The following is a 23,863-nucleotide window of genomic DNA, read 5'->3' as shown; positions in this document are numbered from 1 at the left end:
AGATTCTTTCCAGATTTCATCTGAGGATATTTCCTTTTTCACCGTAGCGCTCTATGGGCTTCCAAATATCACTTTGCCAATTCCACAAGAACTGTCTTAGCGAAAGGCTTCTTGAGGGGAAAGCTGTAACTCTGTGAGATGATGTCACAGAACACAAAGAAGTTTGTCAGAAAGCTTCTTTCTCTTTGTTATCGGAGGATATTTCCTTTGGCCCTATCGTCTTCAAAGGGATCCGAAATATCTGTTCTCAGATTCCACAGAAATACGGCTAGCAAAGAGATCCACGAAATACAGATGTAACTCTGTGAGATGAATTAACAGAACACTAAGCAGTTTCTCAGAAAGCTTCTTTCCAGATTTCATCTGAGGATATTTCCTTTTTCACCATAGCCCTCTATGGGCTTCCAAATATCACTTTGCCAATATCACAAGAACTGTCTTAGTGAAAGGCTTCCTGAGGGGAAAGCTGTAACTCTGTGAGATGATTTCACAGAACAAAAAGGAGTTTCTCAGAAAGCTTCTTTCTCTTTGTTATCGGAGGATAATTCCTTTGGCCCTATAGTCTTCAAAGGGATCCGAAATATCTGTTCTCAGATTCCACAGAAATAAGGCTAGCAAAGAGATCCACGAAATACAGATGTAACTCTGTGAGTGGAAGTCACACATCACAAAGCAGTTTCTCAGAAGGCTTCTTTCTAGATTTCATCTGAGGATATTTCCTTTTTCACCATAGCCCTCTATGGTCTTCCAAATATCGGTTTGCCAATTCCACAAGAACTGTCTTAGCGAAAGGCTTCTTGAGGGGAAAGCTGTATCTCTGTGAGATGATTTCACAGAACACAAAGTAGTTTCTCAGAAAGCTTCTTTCTCGTTGTTATCGGACGATATTTCCTTTGGCCCTATGGTCTTCAAAGGGATCCGAATTATCTGTTCTCAGATTCCACAGAAATAAGGCTAGCAAAGAGATCCACGAAATACAGATGTAACTCCGTGAGATGAATTAACAGAGCACTAAGCAGTTTCTCAGAAAGCTTCCTTCCATATTTCATCTGAGGATATTTCCTTTTTCACCATAGCCCTCTATGAGCTTCCAAATATCACTTTTCCAATTCGACTAGAACTGTCTTATCGAAAGGCTTCTTGAGGGGAAAGCTGTAACTCTGTGAGATGATTTCACAGAACAAAAAGAAGTTTCTCAGAAAGCTTCTTTCTCTTTGTTATCGGAGGAAATTTCCTTTGGGCCTATAGTCTTCAAAGGGATCCGAAATATCTGTTCTCAGATTCCACAGAAAGAAGGCTAGCAAAGAGATCCACGAAATACAGATGTAACTCTGTGAGTGGAAGTCACACATCACAAAGCAGTTTCTCAGAAGGCTTCTTTCTAGATTTCATCTGAGGATATTTCCTTTTTCACCATAGCCCTCTATGGTCTTCCAAATATCGGTTTGCCAATTCCACAAGAACTGTCTTAGCGAAAGGCTTCTTGAGGGGAAAGCTGTATCTCTGTGAGATGATTTCACAGAACACAAAGTAGTTTCTCAGAAAGCTTCTTTCTCGTTGTTATCGGACGATATTTCCTTTGGCCCTATGGTCTTCAAAGGGATCCGAATTATCTGTTCTCAGATTCCACAGAAATAAGGCTAGCAAAGAGATCCGCGAAATACAGATATAACTCTGTGAGAAGAATTAACAGAACACTAAGCAGTTTCTCAGAAAGCTTCTTTCCAGATTTCATCTGAGGATATTTCCTTTTTTACCATAGCCCTCTATGGGCTTCCAAATATCACTTTGCCAATTGCACAAGAACTGTCTTAGCGAAAGGCTTCTTGAGGGGAAAGCTGTAACTCTGTGAGATGATTTCACAAAACACAAAGAAGTTTCTCATAAAGCTTCTTTCTCTTTGTTATCAGAGGATATTTCCTTTGGCCCTATAGTCTTCAAAGGGATCCGAAATATCTGTTCTCAAATTCCACAGAAATAAGGCTAGCAAAGAGATACACGAAATACAGATGTAACTCTGTCAGTGGAAGTCACACATCACAGAGCAGTTTCTCAGAAAGCTTCTTTCCAGATTTCATCTGAGGATATTTCCTTTTTCACCATAGCCCTCTATGGGCTTCCAAATATCACTTTGCCAATTCCACAAGAACTGTCTTAGCGAAAGGCTTCTTGAGTGGAAAGCTGTAACTCTGTGAGATGATTTCACAGAACACAAAGAAGTTTCTCTGAAAGCTTCTTTCTCTTTGTTATCGGAGGATATTTCCTTTGGGCTTATAGTCTTCAAAGGGATCAGAAATATCTGTTCTCAGATTCCACAGAAAAAAGGCTAGCAAAGGGATCCACGAAATACAGATGTAACTCTGTGAGATGAATTAACAGAACACTAAGCAGTTTCTCAGAAAGCTTCTATCCAGATTTCATCTGAGGATATTTCCTTTTTCACCATAGCCCTCTATGGGCTTCGAAATGTCACTTTGCCAATTGCACAAAAACTGTCTTAGTGAAAGGCTTCTTGAGGGGAAAGCTGTAACTCTGTGAGATGATTTCACAGAACACAAAGAAGTTTGTCAGAAAGCTTCTTTCTCTTTGTTATCGGAGAATATTTCCATTGGCCCTATAGTCTTCAAAGGGATCCGAAATATCTGTTCTCAGATTCCACAGACATAAGGCTAGCAAAGAGATCCACGAAATGCAGATGTAACTCTGTGAGATGAATTAACAGAACACTAAGCAGTTTCTCAGAAAGTTTCTTTCCAGATTTCATCTGAGGATATTTCCTTTCTCACCATAGCCCTCTATGGGCTTCCAAATAGCACTTCGCCAATTCCACAAGAACTGTCTTAGCGAAAGGCTTCTTGAGGGGAAAGCTGTAACTCTGTGAGATGATTTCACAGAACACAAAGAAGTTTCTCAGAAAGCTTCTTTCTCTTTGTTATCGGAGGATATTTCCTTTGGCCCTGTAGTCTTCAAAGGGATCCGAAATATCTGTTCTCAGATTCCACAGAAATAAGGCTAGCAAAGAGATCCACGAAATAGAGATATGACTCTGTGAGAAGAATAAACAGAACACTAAGCAGTTTCTCAGAAAGCTTCTTTCCAGATTTCATCTGAGGATATTTCCTTTTTCACCATAGCCCCCTATGGGATACCAAATATCACTTTGCCAATTGCACAAGAACTGTCTTAGCAAAAGGCTTCTTGAGGGGAAAGCTGTAACTCTGTGAGATGATTTCACAGAACACAAAGAAGTTTCTCATAAAGCTTCTTTCTCTTTGTTATCAGAGGATATTTCCTTTGGCCCTATAGTCTTCAAAGGGATCCGAAATATCTGTTCTCAGATTCCACAGAAATAAGGGTAGCAAAGAGATCCACGAAATACAGATGTAACTCTGTCAGTGGAAGTCACACATCACAGAGCAGTTTCTCTGAAACCTTCTGTCCAGATTTCATCTGAGGATATTTCCTTTTTCACCATAGCCCTCTATGGGCTTCCAAATATCACTTTGCCAATTGCACAAGAACCGTCTTAGCGAAAGGCTTCTTGAGGGGAAAGCTGTAACTCTGTGAGATGATTTCACAGAACACAAAGAAGTTTCTCAGAAAGCTTCTTTCTCTTTGTTCTCGGAGGATATTTCCTTTGGCCCTGTAGTCTTCAAAGGGATCCGAAATATCTGTTCTCAGAATCCACAGAAATAAGGCTAGCAAAGAGATCCACGAAATACAGATATAATTCTGTGAGAAGAATTAACAGAACACTAAGCAGTTTCTCAGAAAGCTTCTTTCCAGATTTCATCTGAGCATATTTCCTTTTTCACCATAGCCCTCTATGGGCTTCCAAATATCACTTTTCCAATTGCACAAGAACTGTCTTAGCGAAAGGCTTCTTGAGGGGAAAGCTGTAACTCTGTGAGATGATTTCAGAGAACACAAAGAAGTTTCTCAGAAAGCTTCTTTCTCTTTGTTATCAGAGGATATTTCCATTGAACCCATAGTCTTCAAAGGGATCCGAAATATCTGTTCTCAGATTCCACAGAAATAAGGCTAGCAAAGAGATCCACGAAATACAGATGTAACTCTGTCAGTGGAAGTCACACATCACAGAGCAGTTTCTCAGAAAGTTTCTTTCCAGATTTCATCTGAGGATATTTCCTTTTTCACCATAGCCCGCTATGGGCTTCCAAATATCACTTTGCCAATTGCACAAGAACTGTCTTAGCGAAAGGCTTCTTGAGGGGAAAGCTGTAACTCTGTGAGATGATTTCACAGAACACAAAGAAGTTACTCAGTAAGCTTCTTTCTCTTTGTTTTCGGAGGATATTTCCTTTGGCCCTATAGTCTTCAAAGGGATCCGAAATATCTGTTCTCAGATTCCACAGAAATAAGGCTAGCAAAGAGATCCACGAAATACAGATGTAACTCTGTGAGATGAATTAACAGAACACTAAGCAGTTTCTCAGAAAGCTTCTTTCCAGATTTCATCTGAGGATATTTCCTTTTTCACCATAGCCCTCTATGGGCTTCCAAATATCACATTACCTATTCCACAAGAACTGTCTTAGCGAAAGGCTTCTTGAGGGGAAAGCTGTAACTCTGTGAGATGATTTCACAGAACAAAAAGGAGTTTCTCAGAAAGCTTCTTTCTCTTTGTTATCGGAGGATAATTCCTTTGGCCCTATAGTCTTCAAAGGGATCCGAAATATCTGTTCTCAGATTCCACAGAAATAAGGCTAGCAAAGAGATCCACGAAATACTGATGTAACTCTGTGAGTGGAAGTCACACATCACAAAGCAGTTTCTCAGAAGGCTTCTTTCTAGATTTCATCTGAGGATATTTCCTTTTTCACCATAGCCCTCTATGGTCTTCCAAATATCGGTTTGCCAATTCCACAAGAACTGTCTTAGCGAAAGGCTTCTTGAGGGGAAAGCTGTATCTCTGTGAGATGATTTCACAGAACACAAAGTAGTTTCTCAGAAAGCTTCTTTCTCGTTGTTATCGGACGATATTTCCTTTGGCCCTATGGTCTTCAAAGGGATCCGAATTATCTGTTCTCAGATTCCACAGAAATAAGGCTAGCAAAGAGATCCACGAAATACAGATGTAACTCCGTGAGATGAATTAACAGAGCACTAAGCAGTTTCTCAGAAAGCTTCCTTCCATATTTCATCTGAGGATATTTCCTTTTTCACCATAGCCCTCTATGAGCTTCCAAATATCACTTTTCAAATTCGACTAGAACTGTCTTATCGAAAGGCTTCTTGAGGGGAAAGCTGTAACTCTGTGAGATGATTTCACAGAACAAAAAGAAGTTTCTCAGAAAGCTTCTTTCTCTTTGTTATCGGAGGAAATTTCCTTTGGGCCTATAGTCTTCAAAGGGATCCGAAATATCTGTTCTCAGATTCCACAGAAAGAAGGCTAGCAAAGAGATCCACGAAATACAGATGTAACTCTGTGAGATGAATTAACAGAACACTAAGCAGTTTCTCAGAAAGCTTCTTTCCAGATTTCATCTGAGGATATTTCCTTTTACACCATAGCCCTCTATGGGCTTCCAAATATCACTTTGCCAATTCCACAAGAACTGTCTTAGCGAAAGGCTTCTTGAGGGGAAAGATGTAACTCTGTGAGATGATTTCACAGAACACAAAGAAGTTTGTCAGAAAGCTTCGTTCTCTTTGTTATCAAAGGATATTTCCTTTGGGCCTATAGTCTTCATAGGGATCCGAAATATCTGTTCTCAGAATCCAAAGAAATAAGGCTAGCAAAGAGATCCGCGAAATACAGATATAACTCTGTGAGAAGAATTAACAGAACACTAAGCAGTTTCTCAGAAAGCTTCTTTCCAGATTTCATCTGAGGATATTTCCTTTTTTACCATAGCCCTCTATGGGCTTCCAAATATCACTTTGCCAATTGCACAAGAACTGTCTTAGCGAAAGGCTTCTTGAGGGGAAAGCTGTAACTCTGTGAGATGATTTCACAAAACACAAAGAAGTTTCTCATAAAGCTTCTTTCTCTTTGTTATCAGAGGATATTTCCTTTGGCCCTATAGTCTTCAAAGAGATCCGAAATATCTGTTCTCAAATTCCACAGAAATAAGGCTAGCAAAGAGATACACGAAATACAGATGTAACTCTGTCAGTGGAAGTCACACATCACAGAGCAGTTTCTCAGAAAGCTTCTTTCCAGATTTCATCTGAGGATATTTCCTTTTTCACCATAGCCCTCTATGGGCTTCCAAATATCACTTTGCCAATTCCACAAGAACTGTCTTAGCGAAAGGCTTCTTGAGTGGAAAGCTGTAACTCTGTGAGATGATTTCACAGAACACAAAGAAGTTTCTCTGAAAGCTTCTTTCTCTTTGTTATCGGAGGATATTTCCTTTGGGCTTATAGTCTTCAAAGGGATCCGAAATATCTGTTCTCAGATTCCACAGAAAAAAGGCTAGCAAAGGGATCCACGAAATACAGATGTAACTCTGTGAGATGAATTAACAGAACACTAAGCAGTTTCTCAGAAAGCTTCTATCCAGATTTCATCTGAGGATATTTCCTTTTTCACCATAGCCCTCTATGGGCTTCGAAATGTCACTTTGCCAATTGCACAAAAACTGTCTTAGTGAAAGGCTTCTTGAGGGGAAAGCTGTAACTCTGTGAGATGATTTCACAGAACACAAAGAAGTTTGTCAGAAAGCTTCTTTCTCTTTGTTATCGGAGAATATTTCCATTGGCCCTATAGTCTTCAAAGGGATCCGAAATATCTGTTCTCAGATTCCACAGACATAAGGCTAGCAAAGAGATCCACGAAATGCAGATGTAACTCTGTGAGATGAATTAACAGAACACTAAGCAGTTTCTCAGAAAGTTTCTTTCCAGATTTCATCTGAGGATATTTCCTTTCTCACCATAGCCCTCTATGGGCTTCCAAATAGCACTTCGCCAATTCCACAAGAACTGTCTTAGCGAAAGGCTTCTTGAGGGGAAAGCTGTAACTCTGTGAGATGATTTCACAGAACACAAAGAAGTTTCTCAGAAAGCTTCTTTCTCTTTGTTATCGGAGGATATTTCCTTTGGCCCTGTAGTCTTCAAAGGGATCCGAAATATCTGTTCTCAGATTCCACAGAAATAAGGCTAGCAAAGAGATCCACGAAATAGAGATATGACTCTGTGAGAAGAATAAACAGAACACTAAGCAGTTTCTCAGAAAGCTTCTTTCCAGATTTCATCTGAGGATATTTCCTTTTTCACCATAGCCCCCTATGGGATACCAAATATCACTTTGCCAATTGCACAAGAACTGTCTTAGCAAAAGGCTTCTTGAGGGGAAAGCTGTAACTCTGTGAGATGATTTCACAGAACACAAAGAAGTTTCTCATAAAGCTTCTTTCTCTTTGTTATCAGAGGATATTTCCTTTGGCCCTATAGTCTTCAAAGGGATCCGAAATATCTGTTCTCAGATTCCACAGAAATAAGGGTAGCAAAGAGATCCACGAAATACAGATGTAACTCTGTCAGTGGAAGTCACACATCACAGAGCAGTTTCTCTGAAACCTTCTGTCCAGATTTCATCTGAGGATATTTCCTTTTTCACCATAGCCCTCTATGGGCTTCCAAATATCACTTTGCCAATTGCACAAGAACTGTCTTAGCGAAAGGCTTCTTGAGGGGAAAGCTGTAACTCTGTGAGATGATTTCACAGAACACAAAGAAGTTTCTCAGAAAGCTTCTTTCTCTTTGTTCTCGGAGGATATTTCCTTTGCCCCTGTAGTCTTCAAAGGGATCCGAAATATCTGTTCTCAGAATCCACAGAAATAAGGCTAGCAAAGAGATCCACGAAATACAGATATAATTCTGTGAGAAGAATTAACAGAACACTAAGCAGTTTCTCAGAAAGCTTCTTTCCAGATTTCATCTGAGCATATTTCCTTTTTCACCATAGCCCTCTATGGGCTTCCAAATATCACTTTTCCAATTGCACAAGAACTGTCTTAGCGAAAGGCTTCTTGAGGGGAAAGCTGTAACTCTGTGAGATGATTTCAGAGAGCACAAAGAAGTTTCTCAGAAAGCTTCTTTCTCTTTGTTATCAGAGGATATTTCCATTGAACCCATAGTCTTCAAAGGGATCCGAAATATCTGTTCTCAGATTCCACAGAAATAAGGCTAGCAAAGAGATCCACGAAATACAGATGTAACTCTGTCAGTGGAAGTCACACATCACAGAGCAGTTTCTCAGAAAGTTTCTTTCCAGATTTCATCTGAGGATATTTCCTTTTTCACCATAGCCCGCTATGGGCTTCCAAATATCACTTTGCCAATTGCACAAGAACTGTCTTAGCGAAAGGCTTCTTGAGGGGAAAGCTGTAACTCTGTGAGATGATTTCACAGAACACAAAGAAGTTACTCAGTAAGCTTCTTTCTCTTTGTTTTCGGAGGATATTTCCTTTGGCCCTATAGTCTTCAAAGGGATCCGAAATATCTGTTCTCAGATTCCACAGAAATAAGGCTAGCAAAGAGATCCACGAAATACAGATGTAACTCTGTGAGATGAATTAACAGAACACTAAGCAGTTTCTCAGAAAGCTTCTTTCCAGATTTCATCTGAGGATATTTCCTTTTTCACCATAGCCCTCTATGGGCTTCCAAATATCACATTACCTATTCCACAAGAACTGTCTTAGCGAAAGGCTTCTTGAGGGGAAAGCTGTAACTCTGTGAGATGATTTCACAGAACAAAAAGGAGTTTCTCAGAAAGCTTCTTTCTCTTTGTTATCGGAGGATAATTCCTTTGGCCCTATAGTCTTCAAAGGGATCCGAAATATCTGTTCTCAGATTCCACAGAAATAAGGCTAGCAAAGAGATCCACGAAATACAGATGTAACTCTGTGAGTGGAAGTCACACATCACAAAGCAGTTTCTCAGAAGGCTTCTTTCTAGATTTCATCTGAGGTTATTTCCTTTTTCACCATAGCCCTCTATGGTCTTCCAAATATCGGTTTGCCAATTCCACAAGAACTGTCTTAGCGAAAGGCTTCTTGAGGGGAAAGCTGTATCTCTGTGAGATGATTTCACAGAACACAAAGTAGTTTCTCAGAAAGCTTCTTTCTCGTTGTTATCGGACGATATTTCCTTTGGCCCTATGGTCTTCAAAGGGATCCGAATTATCTGTTCTCAGATTCCACAGAAATAAGGCTAGCAAAGAGATCCACGAAATACAGATGTAACTCCGTGAGATGAATTAACAGAGCACTAAGCAGTTTCTCAGAAAGCTTCCTTCCATATTTCATCTGAGGATATTTCCTTTTTCACCATAGCCCTCTATGAGCTTCCAAATATCACTTTTCCAATTCGACTAGAACTGTCTTATCGAAAGGCTTCTTGAGGGGAAAGCTGTAACTCTGTGAGATGATTTCACAGAACAAAAAGAAGTTTCTCAGAAAGCTTCTTTCTCTTTGTTATCGGAGGAAATTTCCTTTGGGCCTATAGTCTTCAAAGGGATCCGAAATATCTGTTCTCAGATTCCACAGAAAGAAGGCTAGCAAAGAGATCCACGAAATACAGATGTAACTCTGTGAGATGAATTAACAGAACACTAAGCAGTTTCTCAGAAAGCTTCTTTCCAGATTTCATCTGAGGATATTTCCTTTTACACCATAGCCCTCTATGGGCTTCCAAATATCACTTTGCCAATTCCACAAGAACTGTCTTAGCGAAAGGCTTCTTGAGGGGAAAGATGTATCTCTGTGAGATGATTTCACAGAACACAAAGAAGTTTGTCAGAAAGCTTCGTTCTCTTTGTTATCAAAGGATATTTCCTTTGGGCCTATAGTCTTCATAGGGATCCGAAATATCTGTTCTCAGAATCCAAAGAAATAAGGCTAGCAAAGAGATCCGCGAAATACAGATATAACTCTGTGAGAAGAATTAACAGAACACTAAGCAGTTTCTCAGAAAGCTTCTTTCCAGATTTCATCTGAGGATATTTCCTTTTTTACCATAGCCCTCTATGGGCTTCCAAATATCACTTTGCCAATTGCACAAGAACTGTCTTAGCGAAAGGCTTCTTGAGGGGAAAGCTGTAACTCTGTGAGATGATTTCACAAAACACAAAGAAGTTTCTCATAAAGCTTCTTTCTCTTTGTTATCAGAGGATATTTCCTTTGGCCCTGTAGTCTTCAAAGGGATCCGAAATATCTGTTCTCAAATTCCACAGAAATAAGGCTAGCAAAGAGATACACGAAATACAGATGTAACTCTGTCAGTGGAAGTCACACATCACAGAGCAGTTTCTCAGAAAGCTTCTTTCCAGATTTCATCTGAGGATATTTCCTTTTTCACCATAGCCCTCTATGGGCTTCCAAATATCACTTTGCCAATTCCACAAGAACTGTCTTAGCGAAAGGCTTCTTGAATGGAAAGCTGTAACTCTGTGAGATGATTTCACAGAACACAAAGAAGTTTCTCTGAAAGCTTCTTTCTCTTTGTTATCGGAGGATATTTCCTTTGGGCTTATAGTCTTCAAAGGGATCCGAAATATCTGTTCTCAGATTCCACAGAAAAAAGGCTAGCAAAGGGATCCACGAAATACAGATGTAACTCTGTGAGATGAATTAACAGAACACTAAGCAGTTTCTCAGAAAGCTTCTATCCAGATTTCATCTGAGGATATTTCCTTTTTCACCATAGCCCTCTATGGGCTTCGAAATGTCACTTTGCCAATTGCACAAAAACTGTCTTAGTGAAAGGCTTCTTGAGGGGAAAGCTGTAACTCTGTGAGATGATTTCACAGAACACAAAGAAGTTTGTCAGAAAGCTTCTTTCTCTTTGTTATCGGAGAATATTTCCATTGGCCCTATAGTCTTCAAAGGGATCCGAAATATCTGTTCTCAGATTCCACAGACATAAGGCTAGCAAAGAGATCCACGAAATGCAGATGTAACTCTGTGAGATGAATTAACAGAACACTAAGCAGTTTCTCAGAAAGTTTCTTTCCAGATTTCATCTGAGGATATTTCCTTTCTCACCATAGCCCTCTATGGGCTTCCAAATAGCACTTCGCCAATTCCACAAGAACTGTCTTAGCGAAAGGCTTCTTGAGGGGAAAGCTGTAACTCTGTGAGATGATTTCACAGAACACAAAGAAGTTTCTCAGAAAGCTTCTTTCTCTTTGTTATCGGAGGATATTTCCTTTGGCCCTGTAGTCTTCAAAGGGATCCGAAATATCTGTTCTCAGATTCCACAGAAATAAGGCTAGCAAAGAGATCCACGAAATAGAGATATGACTCTGTGAGAAGAATAAACAGAACACTAAGCAGTTTCTCAGAAAGCTTCTTTCCAGATTTCATCTGAGGATATTTCCTTTTTCACCATAGCCCCCTATGGGATACCAAATATCACTTTGCCAATTGCACAAGAACTGTCTTAGCAAAAGGCTTCTTGAGGGGAAAGCTGTAACTCTGTGAGATGATTTCACAGAACACAAAGAAGTTTCTCATAAAGCTTCTTTCTCTTTGTTATCAGAGGATATTTCCTTTGGCCCTATAGTCTTCAAAGGGATCCGAAATATCTGTTCTCAAATTCCACAGAAATAAGGCTAGCAAAGAGATACACGAAATACAGATGTAACTCTGTCAGTGGAAGTCACACATCACAGAGCAGTTTCTCAGAAAGCTTCTTTCCAGATTTCATCTGAGGATATTTCCTTTTTCACCATAGCCCTCTATGGGCTTCCAAATATCACTTTGCCAATTCCACAAGAACTGTCTTAGCGAAAGGCTTCTTGAGTGGAAAGCTGTAACTCTGTGAGATGATTTCACAGAACACAAAGAAGTTTCTCTGAAAGCTTCTTTCTCTTTGTTATCGGAGGATATTTCCTTTGGGCTTATAGTCTTCAAAGGGATCCGAAATATCTGTTCTCAGATTCCACAGAAAAAAGGCTAGCAAAGGGATCCACGAAATACAGATGTAACTCTGTGAGATGAATTAACAGAACACTAAGCAGTTTCTCAGAAAGCTTCTATCCAGATTTCATCTGAGGATATTTCCTTTTTCACCATAGCCCTCTATGGGCTTCGAAATGTCACTTTGCCAATTGCACAAAAACTGTCTTAGTGAAAGGCTTCTTGAGGGGAAAGCTGTAACTCTGTGAGATGATTTCACAGAACACAAAGAAGTTTGTCAGAAAGCTTCTTTCTCTTTGTTATCGGAGAATATTTCCATTGGCCCTATAGTCTTCAAAGGGATCCGAAATATCTGTTCTCAGATTCCACAGACATAAGGCTAGCAAAGAGATCCACGAAATGCAGATGTAACTCTGTGAGATGAATTAACAGAACACTAAGCAGTTTCTCAGAAAGTTTCTTTCCAGATTTCATCTGAGGATATTTCCTTTCTCACCATAGCCCTCTATGGGCTTCCAAATAGCACTTCGCCAATTCCACAAGAACTGTCTTAGCGAAAGGCTTCTTGAGGGGAAAGCTGTAACTCTGTGAGATGATTTCACAGAACACAAAGAAGTTTCTCAGAAAGCTTCTTTCTCTTTGTTATCGGAGGATATTTCCTTTGGCCCTGTAGTCTTCAAAGGGATCCGAAATATCTGTTCTCAGATTCCACAGAAATAAGGCTAGCAAAGAGATCCACGAAATAGAGATATGACTCTGTGAGAAGAATAAACAGAACACTAAGCAGTTTCTCAGAAAGCTTCTTTCCAGATTTCATCTGAGGATATTTCCTTTTTCACCATAGCCCCCTATGGGATACCAAATATCACTTTGCCAATTGCACAAGAACTGTCTTAGCAAAAGGCTTCTTGAGGGGAAAGCTGTAACTCTGTGAGATGATTTCACAGAACACAAAGAAGTTTCTCATAAAGCTTCTTTCTCTTTGTTATCAGAGGATATTTCCTTTGGCCCTATAGTCTTCAAAGGGATCCGAAATATCTGTTCTCAGATTCCACAGAAATAAGGGTAGCAAAGAGATCCACGAAATACAGATGTAACTCTGTCAGTGGAAGTCACACATCACAGAGCAGTTTCTCTGAAACCTTCTGTCCAGATTTCATCTGAGGATATTTCCTTTTTCACCATAGCCCTCTATGGGCTTCCAAATATCACTTTGCCTATTCCACAAGAACTGTCTTAGCGAAAGGCTTCTTGAGGGGAAAGCTGTAACTCTGTGAGATGATTTCACAGAACACAAAGAAGTTTCTCAGAAAGCTTCTTTCTCTTTGTTCTCGGAGGATATTTCCTTTGCCCCTGTAGTCTTCAAAGGGATCCGAAATATCTGTTCTCAGAATCCACAGAAATAAGGCTAGCAAAGAGATCCACGAAATACAGATATAATTCTGTGAGAAGAATTAACAGAACACTAAGCAGTTTCTCAGAAAGCTTCTTTCCAGATTTCATCTGAGCATATTTCCTTTTTCACCATAGCCCTCTATGGGCTTCCAAATATCACTTTTCCAATTGCACAAGAACTGTCTTAGCGAAAGGCTTCTTGAGGGGAAAGCTGTAACTCTGTGAGATGATTTCAGAGAACACAAAGAAGTTTCTCAGAAAGCTTCTTTCTCTTTGTTATCAGAGGATATTTCCATTGAACCCATAGTCTTCAAAGGGATCCGAAATATCTGTTCTCAGATTCCACAGAAATAAGGCTAGCAAAGAGATCCACGAAATACAGATGTAACTCTGTCAGTGGAAGTCACACATCACAGAGCAGTTTCTCAGAAAGTTTCTTTCCAGATTTCATCTGAGGATATTTCCTTTTTCACCATAGCCCGCTATGGGCTTCCAAATATCACTTTGCCAATTGCACAAGAACTGTCTTAGCGAAAGGCTTCTTGAGGGGAAAGCTGTAACTCTGTGAGATGATTTCACAGAACACAAAGAAGTTACTCAGTAAGCTTCTTTCTCTTTGTTTTCGGAGGATATTTCCTTTGGCCCTATAGTCTTCAAAGGGATCCGAAATATCTGTTCTCAGATTCCACAGAAATAAGGCTAGCAAAGAGATCCACGAAATACAGATGTAACTCTGTGAGATGAATTAACAGAACACTAAGCAGTTTCTCAGAAAGCTTCTTTCCAGATTTCATCTGAGGATATTTCCTTTTTCACCATAGCCCTCTATGGGCTTCCAAATATCACATTACCTATTCCACAAGAACTGTCTTAGCGAAAGGCTTCTTGAGGGGAAAGCTGTAACTCTGTGAGATGATTTCACAGAACAAAAAGGAGTTTCTCAGAAAGTTTCTTTCTCTTTGTTATCGGAGGATAATTCCTTTGGCCCTATAGTCTTCAAAGGGATCCGAAATATCTGTTCTCAGATTCCACAGAAATAAGGCTAGCAAAGAGATCCACGAAATACAGATGTAACTCTGTGAGTGGAAGTCACACATCACAAAGCAGTTTCTCAGAAGGCTTCTTTCTAGATTTCATCTGAGGATATTTCCTTTTTCACCATAGCCCTCTATGGTCTTCCAAATATCGGTTTGCCAATTCCACAAGAACTGTCTTAGCGAAAGGCTTCTTGAGGGGAAAGCTGTATCTCTGTGAGATGATTTCAGAGAACACAAAGTAGTTTCTCAGAAAGCTTCTTTCTCGTTGTTATCGGACGATATTTCCTTTGGCCCTATGGTCTTCAAAGGGATCCGAATTATCTGTTCTCAGATTCCACAGAAATAAGGCTAGCAAAGAGATCCACGAAATACAGATGTAACTCCGTGAGATGAATTAACAGAGCACTAAGCAGTTTCTCAGAAAGCTTCCTTCCATATTTCATCTGAGGATATTTCCTTTTTCACCATAGCCCTCTATGAGCTTCCAAATATCACTTTTCCAATTCGACTAGAACTGTCTTATCGAAAGGCTTCTTGAGGGGAAAGCTGTAACTCTGTGAGATGATTTCACAGAACAAAAAGAAGTTTCTCAGAAAGCTTCTTTCTCTTTGTTATCGGAGGAAATTTCCTTTGGGCCTATAGTCTTCAAAGGGATCCGAAATATCTGTTCTCAGATTCCACAGAAAGAAGGCTAGCAAAGAGATCCACGAAATACAGATGTAACTCTGTGAGATGAATTAACAGAACACTAAGCAGTTTCTCAGAAAGCTTCTTTCCAGATTTCATCTGAGGATATTTCCTTTTACACCATAGCCCTCTATGGGCTTCCAAATATCACTTTGCCAATTCCACAAGAACTGTCTTAGCGAAAGGCTTCTTGAGGGGAAAGATGTAACTCTGTGAGATGATTTCACAGAACACAAAGAAGTTTGTCAGAAAGCTTCGTTCTCTTTGTTATCAAAGGATATTTCCTTTGGGCCTATAGTCTTCATAGGGATCCGAAATATCTGTTCTCAGAATCCAAAGAAATAAGGCTAGCAAAGAGATCCGCGAAATACAGATATAACTCTGTGAGAAGAATTAACAGAACACTAAGCAGTTTCTCAGAAAGCTTCTTTCCAGATTTCATCTGAGGATATTTCCTTTTTTACCATAGCCCTCTATGGGCTTCCAAATATCACTTTGCCAATTGCACAAGAACTGTCTTAGCGAAAGGCTTCTTGAGGGGAAAGCTGTAACTCTGTGAGATGATTTCACAAAACACAAAGAAGTTTCTCATAAAGCTTCTTTCTCTTTGTTATCAGAGGATATTTCCTTTGGCCCTATAGTCTTCAAAGGGATCCGAAATATCTGTTCTCAAATTCCACAGAAATAAGGCTAGCAAAGAGATACACGAAATACAGATGTAACTCTGTCAGTGGAAGTCACACATCACAGAGCAGTTTCTCAGAAAGCTTCTTTCCAGATTTCATCTGAGGATATTTCCTTTTTCACCATAGCCCTCTATGGGCTTCCAAATATCACTTTGCCAATTCCACAAGAACTGTCTTAGCGAAAGGCTTCTTGAATGGAAAGCTGTAACTCTGTGAGATGATTTCACAGAACACAAAGAAGTTTCTCTGAAAGCTTCTTTCTCTTTGTTATCGGAGGATATTTCCTTTGGGCTTATAGTCTTCAAAGGGATCCGAAATATCTGTTCTCAGATTCCACAGAAAAAAGGCTAGCAAAGGGATCCACGAAATACAGATGTAACTCTGTGAGATGAATTAACAGAACACTAAGCAGTTTCTCAGAAAGCTTCTTTCCAGATTTCATCTGAGCATATTTCCTTTTTCACCATAGCCCTCTATGGGCTTCCAAATATCACTTTTCCAATTGCACAAGAACTGTCTTAGCGAAAGGCTTCTTGAGGGGAAAGCTGTAACTCTGTGAGATGATTTCAGAGAACACAAAGAAGTTTCTCAGAAAGCTTCTTTCTCTTTGTTATCAGAGGATATTTCCATTGAACCCATAGTCTTCAAAGGGATCCGAAATATCTGTTCTCAGATTCCACAGAAATAAGGCTAGCAAAGAGATCCACGAAATACAGATGTAACTCTGTCAGTGGAAGTCACACATCACAGAGCAGTTTCTCAGAAAGTTTCTTTCCGGATTTCATCTGAGGATATTTCCTTTTTCACCATAGCCCGCTATGGGCTTCCAAATATCACTTTGCCAATTGCACAAGAACTGTCTTAGCGAAAGGCTTCTTGAGGGGAAAGCTGTAACTCTGTGAGATGATTTCACAGAACACAAAGAAGTTACTCAGTAAGCTTCTTTCTCTTTGTTTTCGGAGGATATTTCCTTTGGCCCTATAGTCTTCAAAGGGATCCGAAATATCTGTTCTCAGATTCCACAGAAATAAGGCTAGCAAAGAGATCCACGAAATACAGATGTAACTCTGTGAGATGAATTAACAGAACACTAAGCAGTTTCTCAGAAAGCTTCTTTCCAGATTTCATCTGAGGATATTTCCTTTTTCACCATAGCACTCTATGGGCTTCCAAATATCACATTACCTATTCCACAAGAACTGTCTTAGCGAAAGGCTTCTTGAGGGGAAAGCTGTAACTCTGTGAGATGATTTCACAGAACAAAAAGGAGTTTCTCAGAAAGCTTCTTTCTCTTTGTTATCGGAGGATAATTCCTTTGGCCCTATAGTCTTCAAAGGGATCCGAAATATCTGTTCTCAGATTCCACAGAAATAAGGCTAGCAAAGAGATCCACGAAATACAGATGTAACTCTGTGAGTGGAAGTCACACATCACAAAGCAGTTTCTCAGAAGGCTTCTTTCTAGATTTCATCTGAGGATATTTCCTTTTTCACCATAGCCCTCTATGGTCTTCCAAATATCGGTTTGCCAATTCCACAAGAACTGTCTTAGCGAAAGGCTTCTTGAGGGGAAAGCTGTATCTCTGTGAGATGATTTCACAGAACACAAAGTAGTTTCTCAGAAAGCTTCTTTCTCGTTGTTATCGGACGATATTTCCTTTGGCCCTATGGTCTTCAAAGGGATCCGAATTATCTGTTCTCAGATTCCACAGAAATAAGGCTAGCAAAGAGATCCACGAAATACAGATGTAACTCCGTGAGATGAATTAACAGAGCACTAAGCAGTTTCTCAGAAAGCTTCCTTCCATATTTCATCTGAGGATATTTCCTTTTTCACCATAGCCCTCTATGAGCTTCCAAATATCACTTTTCCAATTCGACTAGAACTGTCTTATCGAAAGGCTTCTTGAGGGGAAAGCTGTAACTCTGTGAGATGATTTCACAGAACAAAAAGAAGTTTCTCAGAAAGCTACTTTCTCTTTGTTATCGGAGGAAATTTCCTTTGGGCCTATAGTCTTCAAAGGGATCCGAAATATCTGTTCTCAGATTCCACAGAAAGAAGGCTAGCAAAGAGATCCACGAAATACAGATGTAACTCTGTGAGATGAATTAACAGAACACTAAGCAGTTTCTCAGAAACCTTCTTTCCAGATTTCATCTGAGGATATTTCCTTTTACACCATAGCCCTCTATGGGCTTCCAAATATCACTTTGCCAATTCCACAAGAACTGTCTTAGCGAAAGGCTTCTTGAGGGGAAAGATGTAACTCTGTGAGATGATTTCACAGAACACAAAGAAGTTTGTCAGAAAGCTTCGTTCTCTTTGTTATCAAAGGATATTTCCTTTGGGCCTATAGTCTTCATAGGGATCCGAAATATCTGTTCTCAGAATCCAAAGAAATAAGGCTAGCAAAGAGATCCGCGAAATACAGATATAACTCTGTGAGAAGAATTAACAGAACACTAAGCAGTTTCTCAGAAAGCTTCTTTCCAGATTTCATCTGAGGATATTTCCTTTTTTACCATAGCCCTCTATGGGCTTCCAAATATCACTTTGCCAATTGCACAAGAACTGTCTTAGCGAAAGGCTTCTTGAGGGGAAAGCTGTAACTCTGTGAGATGATTTCACAAAACACAAAGAAGTTTCTCATAAAGCTTCTTTCTCTTTGTTATCAGAGGATATTTCCTTTGGCCCTATAGTCTTCAAAGGGATCCGAAATATCTGTTCTCAAATTCCACAGAAATAAGGCTAGCAAAGAGATACACGAAATACAGATGTAACTCTGTCAGTGGAAGTCACACATCACAGAGCAGTTTCTCAGAAAGCTTCTTTCCAGATTTCATCTGAGGATATTTCCTTTTTCACCATAGCCCTCTATGGGCTTCCAAATATCACTTTGCCAATTCCACAAGAACTGTCTTAGCGAAAGGCTTCTTGAATGGAAAGCTGTAACTCTGTGAGATGATTTCACAGAACACAAAGAAGTTTCTCTGAAAGCTTCTTTCTCTTTGTTATCGGAGGATATTTCCTTTGGGCTTATAGTCTTCAAAGGGATCCGAAATATCTGTTCTCAGATTCCACAGAAAAAAGGCTAGCAAAGGGATCCACGAAATACAGATGTAACTCTGTGAGATGAATTAACAGAACACTAAGCAGTTTCTCAGAAAGCTTCTATCCAGATTTCATCTGAGGATATTTCCTTTTTCACCATAGCCCTCTATGGGCTTCGAAATGTCACTTTGCCAATTGCACAAAAACTGTCTTAGTGAAAGGCTTCTTGAGGGGAAAGCTGTAACTCTGTGAGATGATTTCACAGAACACAAAGAAGTTTGTCAGAAAGCTTCTTTCTCTTTGTTATCGGAGAATATTTCCATTGGCCCTATAGTCTTCAAAGGGATCCGAAATATCTGTTCTCAGATTCCACAGACATAAGGCTAGCAAAGAGATCCACGAAATGCAGATGTAACTCTGTGAGATGAATTAACAGAACACTAAGCAGTTTCTCAGAAAGTTTCTTTCCAGATTTCATCTGAGGATATTTCCTTTCTCACCATAGCCCTCTATGGGCTTCCAAATAGCACTTCGCCAATTCCACAAGAACTGTCTTAGCGAAAGGCTTCTTGAGGGGAAAGCTGTAACTCTGTGAGATGATTTCACAGAACACAAAGAAGTTTCTCAGAAAGCTTCTTTCTCTTTGTTATCGGAGGATATTTCCTTTGGCCCTGTAGTCTTCAAAGGGATCCGAAATATCTGTTCTCAGATTCCACAGAAATAAGGCTAGCAAAGAGATCCACGAAATAGAGATATGACTCTGTGAGAAGAATAAACAGAACACTAAGCAGTTTCTCAGAAAGCTTCTTTCCAGATTTCATCTGAGGATATTTCCTTTTTCACCATAGCCCCCTATGGGATACCAAATATCACTTTGCCAATTGCACAAGAACTGTCTTAGCAAAAGGCTTCTTGAGGGGAAAGCTGTAACTCTGTGAGATGATTTCACAGAACACAAAGAAGTTTCTCATAAAGCTTCTTTCTCTTTGTTATCAGAGGATATTTCCTTTGGCCCTATAGTCTTCAAAGGGATCCGAAATATCTGTTCTCAGATTCCACAGAAATAAGGGTAGCAAAGAGATCCACGAAATACAGATGTAACTCTGTCAGTGGAAGTCACACATCACAGAGCAGTTTCTCTGAAACCTTCTGTCCAGATTTCATCTGAGGATATTTCCTTTTTCACCATAGCCCTCTATGGGCTTCCAAATATCACTTTGCCAATTGCACAAGAACTGTCTTAGCGAAAGGCTTCTTGAGGGGAAAGCTGTAACTCTGTGAGATGATTTCACAGAACACAAAGAAGTTTCTCAGAAAGCTTCTTTCTCTTTGTTCTCGGAGGATATTTCCTTTGGCCCTGTAGTCTTCAAAGGGATCCGAAATATCTGTTCTCAGAATCCACAGAAATAAGGCTAGCAAAGAGATCCACGAAATACAGATATAATTCTGTGAGAAGAATTAACAGAACACTAAGCAGTTTCTCAGAAAGCTTCTTTCCAGATTTCATCTGAGCATATTTCCTTTTTCACCATAGCCCTCTATGGGCTTCCAAATATCACTTTTCCAATTGCACAAGAACTGTCTTAGCGAAAGGCTTCTTGAGGGGAAAGCTGTAACTCTGTGAGATGATTTCAGAGAACACAAAGAAGTTTCTCAGAAAGCTTCTTTCTCTTTGTTATCAGAGGATATTTCCATTGAACCCATAGTCTTCAAAGGGATCCGAAATATCTGTTCTCAGATTCCACAGAAATAAGGCTAGCAAAGAGATCCACGAAATACAGATGTAACTCTGTGAGATGAATTAACAGAACACTAAGCAGTTTCTCAGAAAGCTTCTTTCCAGATTTCATCTGAGGATATTTCCTTTTTCACCATAGCCCTCTATGGGCTTCCAAATATCACATTACCTATTCCACAAGAACTGTCTTAGCGAAAGGCTTCTTGAGGGGAAAGCTGTAACTCTGTGAGATGATTTCACCGAACACAAAGAAGTTTCTCAGTAAGCTTCTCTCTCTTTTTTATCGGATGATATTTCCTTTGGCCCCATAGTCTTCAAAGGGATCCGAAATATCTGTTCTCAGATTCCACAGAAATAAGGCTAGCAAAGAGTTCCACCAAATACAGATGTAACTCTGTGAGATGAATTAACAGAACACTAAGCAGTTTCTCAGAAAGCTTCTTTCCAGATTTCATCTGAGGATATTTCCTTTCTCACCATAGCCCTCTATGGGCTTCCAAATAACACTTTGCCAATTCCACAAGAACTGTCTTAGCGAAAGGCTTCTTGAGGGGAAAGCTGTAACTCTGTGAGATGATTTCACAGAACACAAAGAAGTTTCTCAGAAAGCTTCTTTCTCTTTGTTATCGGAGGATATTTCTTTGGCCCTGTAGTCTTCAAAGGGATCCGAAATATCTGTTCTCAGAATCCACAGAAATAAGGATAGCAAAGAGATCCACGAAATACAGATATAATTCTGTGAGAAGAATTAACAGAACACTAAGCAGTTTCTCAGAAAGCTTCTTTCCAGATTTCATCTGAGGATATTTCCTTTTTCACCATAGTACTCTATGGGCTTCCAAATATCACTTCTCCCATTGCACACGAACTGTCTTAGCGAAAGGCTTCTTGAGGGGAAAGCTGTAACTCTGTGAGATGATTTCACAGAACACAAAGAAGTTTCTCAGAAAGCTTCTTTCTCTTTGTATTAAAGGATATTTCCTTTGGCCCCATAGTCTTCAAAGGGATCCGAAATATCTGTTCTCAGATTCCACAGAAATAAGGCTAGCAAAGAGATCCACGAAATACAGATGTAACTCTGTCAGTGGAAGTCACACATCACAGAGCAGTTTCTCAGAAAGCTTCTTTCCAGATTTCATCTGAGGATATTTCCTTTTTCACCATAGCCCTCTATGGGCTTCCAAATATCACTTTGCCAATTCCACAAGAACTGTCTTAGCGAAAGGCTTCTTGAGGGGAAAGCTGTAACTCTGTGAGATGATTTCATAGAACACAAAGAAGTTTGTCAGAAAGCTTCTTTCTCTTTGTTATCGGAGGATATTTCCTTTGGCACTATCGTCTTCAAAGGGATCCGAAATATCTGTTCTCAGATTCCACAGAAATAAGGCTAGCAAAGAGATCCACGAAATACAGATGTAACTCTGTGAGATGAATTAACAGAACACTAAGCAGTTTCTCAGAAAGCTTCTTTCCAGATTTCATCTGAGGATATTTCCTTTTTCACCATAGCCCTCTATGGGATTCCAAATATCACTTTGCCAATATCACAAGAACTGTCTTAGTGAAAGGCTTCCTGAGGGGAAAGCTGTAACTCTGTGAGATGATTTCACAGAACAAAAAGGAGTTTCTCAGAAAGCTTCTTTCTCTTTGTTATCGGACGATATTTCCTTTGGCCCTATAGTCTTCAAAGGGATCCGAAATATCTCTTCTCAGATTCCACAGAAATAAGGCTAGCAAAGAGATCCACGAAATACAGATGTAACTCTGTGAGTGGAAGTCACACATCACAAAGCAGTTTCTCAGAAAGCTTCTTTCCAGATTTCATCTGAGGATATTTCCTTTTTCACCATAGCCCTCTATGGGCTTCCAAATATCACTTTGCCAATTCCACAAGAACTGTCTTAGCGAAAGGCTTCTTGAGGGGAAAGCTGTAACTCTGTGAGATGATTTCACAGAACACAAAGAAGTTTCTCAGAAAGCTTCTTTCTCTTTGTTATCGGAGGATATTTCCTTTGGCCCTATACTCTTCAAAGGGATCCGAAATATCGGTTCTCAGAATCCACAGAAATAAGGCTAGCAAAGACATCCACGAAATACAGATATAACACTGTGAAAAGAATTAAGAGAACACTAAGCAGTTTCTCAGTAAGCTTCTTTCCAGATTTCATCTGAGGATATTTCCTTTTTCACCATAGCCCTCTATGGGCTCCCAAATATCACTTTGCCAATTGCACAAGAACTTTCTTAGCGAAAAGCTTCTTGAGGGGAAAGCTGTACCTCTGTGAGATGATTTCACAGAACACAAAGAAGTTTTTCAGAAAGCTTCTTTCTCTTTGTTATCAGAGGATATATCCTTTGGCCCTATAGTCTTCAAAGGGATCCGAAATATCTGTTCTCAGATTCCACAGAAATAAGGCTAGCAAAGAGATCGACGAAATAGAGATGTAACTCTGTCAGTGGAATTTACACATCACAGAGCAGTTTCTCAGAAAGCTTCTTTCCAGATTTCATCTGAGGATATTTCCTTTTTCACCATAGCCCTCTATGGGCTTCCAAATATCACTTTGCCAATTCCACTAGAACTGTCTTAGCGAAAGGCTTCTTGAGGGGAAAGCTGTAACTCTGTGAGATGATTTCACCGAACACAAAGAAGTTTCTCAGAAAGCTTCTTTCTCTTTGTTATCGGAGGTTATTTCCTGTGGCCCTATAGTCTTCAAAGGGATCCGAAATATCTGTTCTCAGAATCCACAGAAATAAGGCTAGCAAAGAGATCCACGAAATACAGATATAACTATGTGAGAGGAATTAACAGAACAACAAGCAGTTTCTCAGAAACATTCTTTGCAGATTTCATCTGAGGATATTTCCTTTTTCACCATAGCCCTCTATGGGCTTCCAAATATCACTTTGCCAATTGCACAAGAACTGTCCTAGCGAAAGGCTTCTTGAGGGGAAAGCTGTAACTCTGTGAGATGATTTCACAGAACACAAAGAAGTTTCTCAGAAAGCTTCTTTCTCTTTGTTATCAGAGGATATTTCCTTTGGCCCTATAGTGTTCAAAGGGATCCGAAATATCTGTTCTCAGATTCCACAGAAATAAGGCTAGCAAAGAGATCCACGAAATACAGTTGTAACTCTGTCAGTGGAAGTCACACATCACAGAGCAGTTTCTCAGAAAGCTTCTTTCCAGATTTCATCTTAGGATATTTCCTTTTTCACCATAGCCCTCTATGGGCTTCCAAATATCACTTTGCCAATTCCTCAAGAACTGTCTTAGCGAAAGGCTTCTTGAGGGGAAAGCTGTAACTCTGTGAGATGATTTCACAGAACACAAAGAAGTTACTCAGTAAGCTTCTTTCTGTTTGTTTTCGGAGG

Source organism: Macaca nemestrina, chromosome X (assembly GCF_043159975.1).
Source record: "Macaca nemestrina isolate mMacNem1 chromosome X, mMacNem.hap1, whole genome shotgun sequence".
NCBI lineage: Eukaryota > Metazoa > Chordata > Mammalia > Primates > Cercopithecidae > Macaca > Macaca nemestrina.
This window is presented reverse-complemented; position numbering follows the sequence as displayed.